Source organism: Moschus berezovskii, chromosome X (assembly GCF_049115385.1).
Source record: "Moschus berezovskii isolate FMDL1 chromosome X, NW_MosBer_1.0, whole genome shotgun sequence".
Taxonomy (NCBI): Eukaryota; Metazoa; Chordata; class Mammalia; order Artiodactyla; family Moschidae; genus Moschus; species Moschus berezovskii.
Genome location: NC_142488.1, coordinates 4267535 through 4277587, shown reverse-complemented (window position 1 = coordinate 4277587; position 10053 = coordinate 4267535). Strand labels below are relative to the sequence as shown.

General features: G+C 46.7%; 1 pseudogene; it reads right to left on the bottom strand.

The window, feature by feature from the left end:
* Positions 1 to 300: 300 nt before the first annotated feature.
* On the bottom strand, positions 301 to 1307 carry LOC129564564 (phosphoglycolate phosphatase pseudogene; annotated as a pseudogene).
* Positions 1308 to 10053: the final 8746 nt, after the last annotated feature.

Genomic DNA, 10053 nt, shown 5'->3' with positions numbered 1-10053 from the left:
CCCAGCATCAGAGTCTTTTCCAGTGAGTCAACTTGTTGCATGAGGTGGCCAAAGTATTGCAGTTTCAGCTTTAACATCAGTCCTTCCAATGAACACCCAGGACTGATCTCCTTTAGGATGGACTGGTTGGATCTCCTTGCAGTCCAAGGGACTCTCAAGAGTCTTCTCCAACACCACAGTTCAAAAGCATCAATTCTTTGGCACTCAGCTTTCTTTATGGTCAAACTCTCACATCCACACACGACTACTGGAAAAACCATGGCTTTGACTATGGGGACTTTTCTTTTTTTTTTTTTTTTCATTTTTTTCTTTTTATTCTGGCGATTAAAGACACTAAATCTTTAACCTTGAAGGGCAGGCAAAAGGTCGGCTATGCTGTCAACATAGAAGTCAGGGACCATTTTCTTCTTAGCCATGCAGTCACTTTCCTGATTACTTTTCACGTCTAGCAGACTGGAGACGCCCGTGAGGGTCAGGATAGTCTTCAGACCACAGGTCACGCCCAGGAGGATGTCTGTGTCCAGGCGGTCGCCCACCATGACGGTGCGCTCTGGGTGGATGCCGTACTCCTGGGACACACAGTCGAAGATGAAGCGGCTGGGCTTCCCTATGATGTCGGCTTGGCGCTGCGCGGCCATCTCCACGGCTGGGACCAGACAGCCGGTACCCGCGATGAAGCGGCCGTTCTCCAGGGGTAGTCGGTTGTCCATGTTGGTGCCCACAAGCAGGCAGTCGGGCTGTTGCAGGTAGCGCACGGCCTTGGTGAGCTTCATGTAGCTGAAGTGCGGATCGGAGCCCACCACGACGGCACGCACATCGGGCTCCAGGGGCGCGTCCAGCCAGGCGCCGGGGCCGTCGCCCCGCAGCGGCTCGGGCCCCACGCCCACGCAGGAGACTCCCACGGCTTCCAGCTCGGCGGCCAGGGCCACGCTGCCCAGCACATAGGCCTTGGGGGCCGGCAGGCCGGCCAGGCGCTGGCGCAGGTAGAGCGCGGTGCAGCAGGCCGTACCGAAGACCTCGCGGCCGGCGTCGGGCCCCGCCGGGCCGCCGAAACCCAGGCACCGCAGCTTTTCGGCGTAGGCCTCGCGGGTCTTGCTGCTGTTGTTGGTGATGAAGCCGAGGCGCTTCCCGCGGGCCCGCAGCGCCGTTAGGGTCTCGGGCGCGCCTGGCACCGCCGTCTCGCCGCGCCACAGCACGCCGTCGCAGTCGAACAGCAGCGTGTCCACGTCGGCCAGCAGCGCCTGTGCCCGCTCGGCGTTCAGCCGCAAGCAGCGGCCATCGTCGCTGCCGGCCTCCGCCTCCGCCATGGCCGCCCGCCGCCGCCGCCACCCTGGGGACTTTTCTTGGCAAAGTGATGTCTCTGCTTTTTAATACACTAAGTTTGTCATAGTTTTTGTTCCAAGGAGCATCTTTTAATTTAAAAAATACGAATTCAACACAAATTGTATAATTTCCTTTTCACTCTTAACACAATACCTGGGAGCACACTTCAAGGTTGCATTTGTGAGCATCGTCTAAAGAGAAGGCATATGCCAGACAGCTCTTTGACCTTCCCTTACCCTTCAGCACTTTGGGAGGTAGGGGACATTCTTCTCTCTGCGAGTGCACTGCCACAATGATTTTCTCCTTCACGACTCATTCTCAGCTTAATATAATGAAATGTGCTTAGAGACAGATAGATGTATGCACATGGTCCAACTGGCCAGTGGCCTTAAGATGCCCCCCATTGTAGGAAAAGGTGCAGTGACTATTAGGAAACTTTACACCGGATCATATAAATTGCAGCTGTGTTTGCCACATCTTGAGTTAGAGCACCGCATAACTGAGAGTCACTTCAACTCAGTTCAGTCACTCAGTTGTGTCCGACTCTTTGTGACCCCGTGGACTGCAGCACGCCAAGCTTCACTGTCCTTCACCAACTCCTAGAGTTTACTGAAACTCATGTCCATCGAGTCAGTGATGCCATCCAACCATCTCATCCTCTGTCGGCCCCTTCTCCTCCTGCCCTCAGTCTTTCCCAGCATCAGGGTCTTTTCCAGTGAGTCAGTTCTTCCCATCAGGTGTCTTAAGTACTAGAGCTTCAGTTTTAGCATCAGTCCTTCCAATGAACACCCAGGATTGATCTCCTTTAGAATGGACTGGTTGGATCTCCTTGCACTCCAAGGGACTCTCAAGAGTCTTCTCCAGCACTACAGTCCAAAAGCATCAATTCTTCAGCGCTCAGCTTTCTTTATGGTCCAACTCTCACATCCATACAAGACTACTGGAAAAACCATAGCTTTGAATGGACAGACCTCTGTTGGTAAGCAACACTTAAGTCACCCCAGTGATGACCTTCTGTGTCTCCCTGTTTTCATGGGTTTCCCAAGTTTCATTTTAGCTCTTGCGTTGTGTTCCCTCCTGCACACAGATCCACGCCCATCTCTTTCATTGAGTCCCAACCTCCACTCACCCTGTGCATAGCCCTCTGGATGAAATCCTACTCTTGGGAACACTTGTTCATGCAGATGTGCTTGCGTTCATTCCTGGTCCTCCAGGTTGTTTGCATTCCTAAGTTAGCTTGTCCTGCCCACACTATCACAAAAGCATGCATCGCCCCCAGCTACATTCTGAATCACACGGAGGCTAGAGGTTTGCGTGCTCCCAAGACTGGCTGGGTGTGATGATTCAGTTCAGCAGCTGCATTCTTTGCGCTTCCCTGGTGGCTCAGATGGTAAAGAGTCCGCCTGCAATGCAAGCGACCGGAATTCCATCCTTGGGTTGGGAAGATCCCCTGGAGGAGGTCATGGCACCCCACTCCAGTATTATCGCCTGGAGAATCCTCATGGACAGAGGGGCCTGGCGGGCCCCAGTCCACGGGGTCACAAAAAGTAGGACACCACTGAGCATATGGTTTTGTTTTGTTTTTTAATAAAAGCTTTGGAGAAAACATCTCATATAATGGGCTGAGACAGGAACAGAACACGAGGAGTCTAGGGTTTGTTGTCAGAAATCTTGCTAGTGTGGACACCGGTTACCTCATGGAACCCGTACCCATCACAAGACAAATTCGCTGGCTCAAGTGTGTTTTTCCAGGTCTGCTCCATATCACGCACGGAGCCCTTGCCTTGGTAGGATTGTCACACGTGTAGGAGAGATCATTTGACCAGATTCTCCAGACCGTAACATTCCTACTTCCTTACTTACACATCGTTATGTTCCTTACCTCTCTGTCATCTGCATAACATTTCAGACAACCTGTGGGTATCTTGTCTTGCTCCAGATCTGACTTTAGCCTGACAGAGAAAGAGCTTTTTTTTTTTTTTTTTTGCAGATACATCCTGCTTGTTACTGGAAATAGGGGTTTATTACTTCTCAAACCTGGTTCTCTTGCAGTGCAGGCAGATTCTTTACCATCTGAGCCACCAGTGAAGCCCTATTACTTCTCACAGTTCTACAGAAACTGTCATCAACTGACAAAATTTTTTTGATAATCTGAGTCTAATTATTTCCACTAGTCTGAGAAATCCATTTTTCTTTCCTATTATATATGATAAAAATGTCGAAGGGAAAGCAAAGGAGGGTGAAAGCTTGTGTATGATATTCAGATCATGTCACTGCAGTGTTCAAGGTTTTCCCTTTAGAAGTAATTACTGCGCAAAGAACGCCTCAAGGGCCCTATATTTTTCCATCATAAAGCAAAACATAGATTTAATAAAAGGGCCTGAAGACAGGCTTTTGGCACCATAATTAACTTTCAAAGGGGTTGTTTGAATTTTTTGACTCATTAAACCCTATTTCAGATTCAATTTGGTCTGTAATCAATACTTCACAGTTTTCTCTTTTGTGTGTGACATGTATTGAAACTGTTTTGCTTTTGTTGTTGTTTTAATTCACACTGCATACATAACACCATGATGTGTATTATAAATGTTGAGGATGTGGAAATTGGAGAATATGTCAGAGTGTAGAATTGACTCAGACTGGATTGTTGATTTGTTAGATGGGAATAGGAAATAAGTTAAAGAAATACTGTTCATTTTCTTGGAGGGAAAGAGACCAGAAACCCACAGGCTCATTCTAAGAGAGAACCATGCTTGTGTTTGTACCCAAGACAAAAACTGAAGACTCAGTAAATCTTACTCTGGGATAAGACCGGGAGGTTACATTTTAAACTACTGCCCCAGATATTTTCAGCATCTGTTTTCCACCTTTTTTGGTCTTATGACTATGGTAGTTGTCATTCTATTTAAATTTTTTATTATCATTTTTTAATGTTTATTTTTTGACTGTGTTGGATCTCCATTGCGTCATGGAGGACCTTTTGCGGCAGTGCGCAGGCTCAGTAGTTGCCGTGGGTGGGCTCTAGCTGTGGTGTGTAGGCTCCGTTGCCCCGAGCCACATTGGATCTTAGTTCCCTGACCAGGGATCGAACCTGCAGTGTGTGCTGCATTAGAAGGCAGATTCTTAACCACTGGGCCCTCAGGGAAGCCCCTCATTCTGTGTTTTCAAGTCTCCATTGTGATTGAGTGACTTGTATATCTAGCCAACTCACCGGGAGTTATACCAGCTACATCCAGAGGCGCTACACGCGTCTAGAATCTGCAATGTTGCCAGCCCTCAGTCTGTGATCCTCACCCCTCCCTTCTCTTACCCCATCTCCTGGCGTGCGGGTGGAAACTAGGGCCCTGATTCTGTTGCAGGAAGCGGGACCCACTCTTAGGGCCCGGGAATGGGCTCTTGTCTGACACTCAGAAATGAGCTGTCCGGGGAGACACTGCCGCTGACAAAGCAAGAGACCGTATTGGCAAGGGACGCCTGGGCAGAGAGCAGGAGGGTAAGGGAACCCCGGAGGACTGTTCAGACATGTGGTTTTATGGTGATGGGGTTAGTTTCCAGGTTGTCCCTGGTCCGTCATTCTGACTCAGGGTCCTTCCTGGTGGCACGTCTTCCTTGGCACCTTGCTTAGCCAAGATGGATTCTGGTGAGCAGGATGCTGGGAGTTTGGTAGGACATGTGGTATATATCCTTGTGATCTTTCCTGAACTCTTCCAGTTGATGGTTTCTTGTTAGTTCCCTGTTGCTTACCAGGACCTTCTGTTGTAAGATAACTCATGAAAATGGTTACTCTGGTGCCTGGCCAGGGCGAGTGGTTTCATTCAGGGTTTCCCCTAACCTTTCCAACCAGAAGATGACAGGATAAGGCAGGGAGATGAGTGATAGATCAGATAACTCGCCTGTGATCACACCTCAATGAGTAGGATACTTTCTCAAGCATCTGATTGCCATGTCTGTTTTTGTGGAGGGAAAGTAAAAGTGTAGTTTCTCAGTCCTGTCCAGCTGTTTGCGACCCCATGGACTGGAGCCCACCAGGCTCCTTTGTCCATGGAATGCTCTACGCAAGAAAGTGGATTGCCATTTCCTCTCCAAGGGATTTTCCCGATTCAGGGGTTGAACCCAGGTCTCCCGCATTGCAGGTGGATTCTTTACCAGCTGAGCCACCAGGGAAGCCCACGAATACTGGAGTGGGTAGCCTATCCCTTCTCCAGGGGATCTTCCTGACCCAGGAATCTAATTGGGGTCTCCTGCATTGCAGGTGGATTCTTTACTGACTAAGCTATGAAGCCAAGGCCTTGTGTTGTCTACAAAGGGCCTTGTCAAGTCTCACTCAGATCTCAGCAACACCACCACCCATAGACCTCAACACAAAACCAAGGTCAGCAACAACAATCCAAGAAATCCCAAACCCACTGGGGAATTCAGCACGTCAGTCAACTCATCCTTCAGACTCCTGTAATAGTCGCTGAAATGTTGTCTCAGGGTCAGCCCCAGACATGCCGTGATGATAGAGAGAACACAGGATGAAGGTAAATGGATATGAACCCCGGAACTCTGGACGCAGCTCTGAAGGAAAATGAATTCTGTCTGTGTTGACCCTGTTGACCCTTGGGACAAGATCGATCTCTGTGATAGGTCGTCCTGTACACTGTGGGATGCTAAGCAACGTTCGTGACCCACCCACCAGATGCTGGTGGCAAACCTCCCACCCACAGTAGCGACTGAAAAATGTCCCCTGCGCTGAGTCGTGTACGACTCTCTGTGACCCCATGAACTGTAGCCTACCAGGCTCCTCTGTCCATGGGATTCTCCGGGCAAGAATACTGGAGTGGGTGGCCATTTCCTCCTCCAGGGGATCTTCGTGACCCAGGGAGCGAATCTGCGCCTCTCACATTGCAGGTGGATTCTTTACCTTTGGAGCCCCCTCTCTGTCGCGAGGATCGCTTTACACAGCCTTAGTTGCATCCGACTTTATTCCTCAGTATCATGCCTCCCCCCTGCCCCGCCCCCGCCCTTCCGTCCCTCCTTCAGGCACCAAGGAAAAGTAGAACTGTGACTTTCAGAGGCCTGGAACAAGGTCAGACTGTAAGAATGCAAAGACCCTGGGCTCCTGTAGAATTTTATCCTTGTATTTCCGTATTAATTACAGCTCCAGTCAGGGTAGCAACGGGGGGTCCCATGCATTCCTCTTTAAACTTCTGGCCCCTGGAGCACCCTAAAAGATCTTGTGCCGGAGTGGGGGAGAAAAAAAAAAAAAGACTCTCCTTTGGAATGGCAATCCATCAGCTGAATGGCACTTAATGATTACTATTAGTTATTTGGGGGAGAATTTCCATCCTAAAGTATGAAAGTGAAGGAGCCTGAAAAATTGAATTTACTCAAAATGCTCACCCAGGGTGATCTATTAACATAGCGCCTTTGAAAGTCATCTCCCTAAGAGACCACATAAAACTGTTGGAGCCGGAAAACTGCCATGTCGAGATATTTCAAGTCTGAATCATCAGATCCCGCAAGGGAGAGTCTGATTCTTTTCCAGGTTTCTGATGTCTTATTGACATGACGTCTCTTCATGATTTTGCCAACATTCTAATGTCCATGAACACTGCTGTCACATACCAAACTACATATTTATCCTTAAAGTGGTGTGAATGCACACACCAGATTTCTTACTCTGCTGTGTAATATGTTTTTTACTCCTCGGGGTGCAATCCAGATATTTTAAAATGCTGCACTGGAGACTGGAGCATATGACTGTATCTGCAGTGGATACATAGTTAAAATATACAGCACTTTGTAATTTGGGATAATATTTCACCGTGCGTCTCATTAATGCCTAGCTTTATTAATATCTTGTTAAATATCTGTGCTGGGTTCCACAATTGATATCAAGTACTCTTTTGGATTTGAAATAAAATAGAGAATTCTCACAGAACCGTATGAGAAAGTTCTCAATGACCTGATAACCACGATGGTATGATCACTCACCCAGAGCCAGACATCCTGGAGTGTGAAATCAAGTGGGCCTTAGGAAGCATTATTATGAACAAAATAAAGAAGGTGATGGAATTCCAGTTGAGCTATTTAAAATCCTGAAAAATGATGCTGTTAAAGTGCTGCACTCAGTATGTCAGCAAATTTGGAAAACTCAGCAGCGGCCACAGGACTGGAAAATGTCAGTTTTCATTCCAATCCCAAAGATGGGCAATGCCAAAGAATGTTCAAACAATACCCAATTGCACTCATTTCACATAATAGCAAAATAATGCTATAAATCCTTCAAGTTAGACTTGACCAGTACATGAACTGAGAAATTCCAGATGTACAAGCTGGATTTAGAAAAGGCAGAGGAACCATAGATAAATTGCCAGCATCCACTGGATCATAGAAAAAGCAAGGGAATTCCAGAAAAACATCTATTTCTGCTTCATTGACTACACTAAAGCCTCTGATTCTGTGGATGTCCAAAAACCGTGGAAACCTTACCTGCCTCCTGAGAAACCTGTATGCAGGTCAAGAAGCAACAGTTAGTACCGGACATGGAACAATGAACTGGTTACAAATTGGGAAAGGAGTACATCAAGGCTGTATATTGTCACTCTGCTTATTTAACTTATATGCAGAGTACATCGTGGGAAATGCCAGGATGCAAGAATCACAAACTGGAATCAAGATTGCCAGGAGAAGTATCAAATAGCCTCAGATATGCAGATGACACCACCCTCATGGCAGAAAGCAAGAGGAAAGAGCCTCTTGATGAGGGTGAAAGAGGAGAGTGAAAAAGTTGGCTTGAAGCTCAACATTCAGAAAACTAAGATCATGGCATCTGGTCCCATCACTTCATGGCAGATATATGGGAAAACAGTGGAAGCAGTAACAGATTTTATTTTCTTGGGCTCCAAAATCACTGTGGACGATGACTGCAGCCATGAAATTAAAAGACACTTGCTTCTTTGAAGAAAAACCGTGACAAACCTAGGCATTGTCTTAAAAAGCAGAAATGTCACTTTTTGAGCAAAGGTCCACCTAGTCAAAGCTATGGTTTTTCCAGTAGTCGTGTCTGGATGTGAGAGTTGGACCATAAAGCAGGCTGAATGCTGAAGAACTGATGCCTCTATTTTTCTGTGGAACCCAATAATCAAAGACAATATGATCATAAAAGTTATATACGTCATAGACTTTGGTTTTATAGTACTAAATGTTTTGAGTTGGGACGTTTTTAAATTAATGATTTTTGTCCGTGCTGTGCTGAGTCTTCATTGCTTCACGGGCTTTCTCCCACTTGGGGGAATAAGGGCCACTCTCTAGCCGTGGTACATAGGCTTCTCATTGTGGTGGCCTCTCTTGTTATGGAACACGGGCTCTAGGCACACGGGCTCAGCAGTTGTGGCACGCACACAGGCTTAGTTGCCATGCGGCGTGTGGGATCTTCCCAGGCCAGGGATCGAACCCATGTACCCTGCGTTGGCAGGTTGACTCTTTAACTATTGGACCAGCACATTTTGCTTTCAGACTTAGTGCTTTAGGGCGAATAAGGCACAAGCAAGCAAGAGTTCTCATAGAATTATGGATGTGTGACGAACATTCTTTCGATCCACAGTTTCTCAAGTCTAGTCAAGACCCTGTCCCTCACACATATCCTAAAATAATGTGTTTTTTAGAGGCATGGCAAAACCTCTCTGGTTGCCTTCAGGTAAAGTTCGTGATGTATGGCAGTAAGAGTCCTATAAAATAGACTCTTTCACACATTGATTTGCCAACAAAAAAGTCACAGATTTGGATCTGCTAATTGATTCAGGAATGAGTATATGATTCTATGGTACATTCAATGTCCCTTGAAACAGATATAAGGCACAAAAATACCAAAACGCTATGGTGATGTTCTTGGATACAGATAACCTTAAAAATGTCATCATTTGTTCCCCTTATTAATGAAAACAAAATGCAAGTAATTAATATATGATTGTATATATACATACACACACAGCATTAGTTATATAAGCAAGCAGCAAAGGTGAAGTTTATGGAACATGTTATTCTAAGAAGGGACATTTAAGTATGTTTGGTCCAAATCTAATTGTACTGTATAGTTAAATAAATCCTTTCATACTAGTCTTTGAATGAATATTGCTCAGAACTGAATCCCATCTTTAGGCATATTTATTTCACCTTATGCTTGTTGAATCCACTAGACTCAAGAATCTGCCTGCAATGTAGGACACCCTGGTTCGATACCTGGGTTGGGAAGTTCCCCCGGAGAAGGGTTAGGCTACCCACTCCAGTTTTCTTGGGCTTCCCTGGTGGCTCAGGCAGTAAAGAATCTACCTGCAATACGGGAGACCTGGGTTTGATCCCTGAGTTAAGTCGATCCCCTGGAGAAGGGAACGGCTACCCACTCCACTATTCTTGCCTGGAGAATCCCATGGACAGAGGAGCCTGGCGGGCTACACTCCAAGGTGAGGCAGAGTCGGACATGACTGAGCAACTTTCACTTTCATTCGTGATGAAACTAATCGCCTTTATTCTTCTCACACTCCTATTTCTAATTTACACAGCGTCCTGGCTGGTGTGTCTCTTGTATCGACAAATATCTCTGCTTGATTTGTCGCTGTTTTGTTGTGTCTATAACAATGCCCAGGATGCATCTCCTTTTTTCTGTCACTACACAAAGGTATTATATAAACTATTGACTGTATTCTCCACACTGTACATTTCATGCCAACGAGCCATTCATTTTGC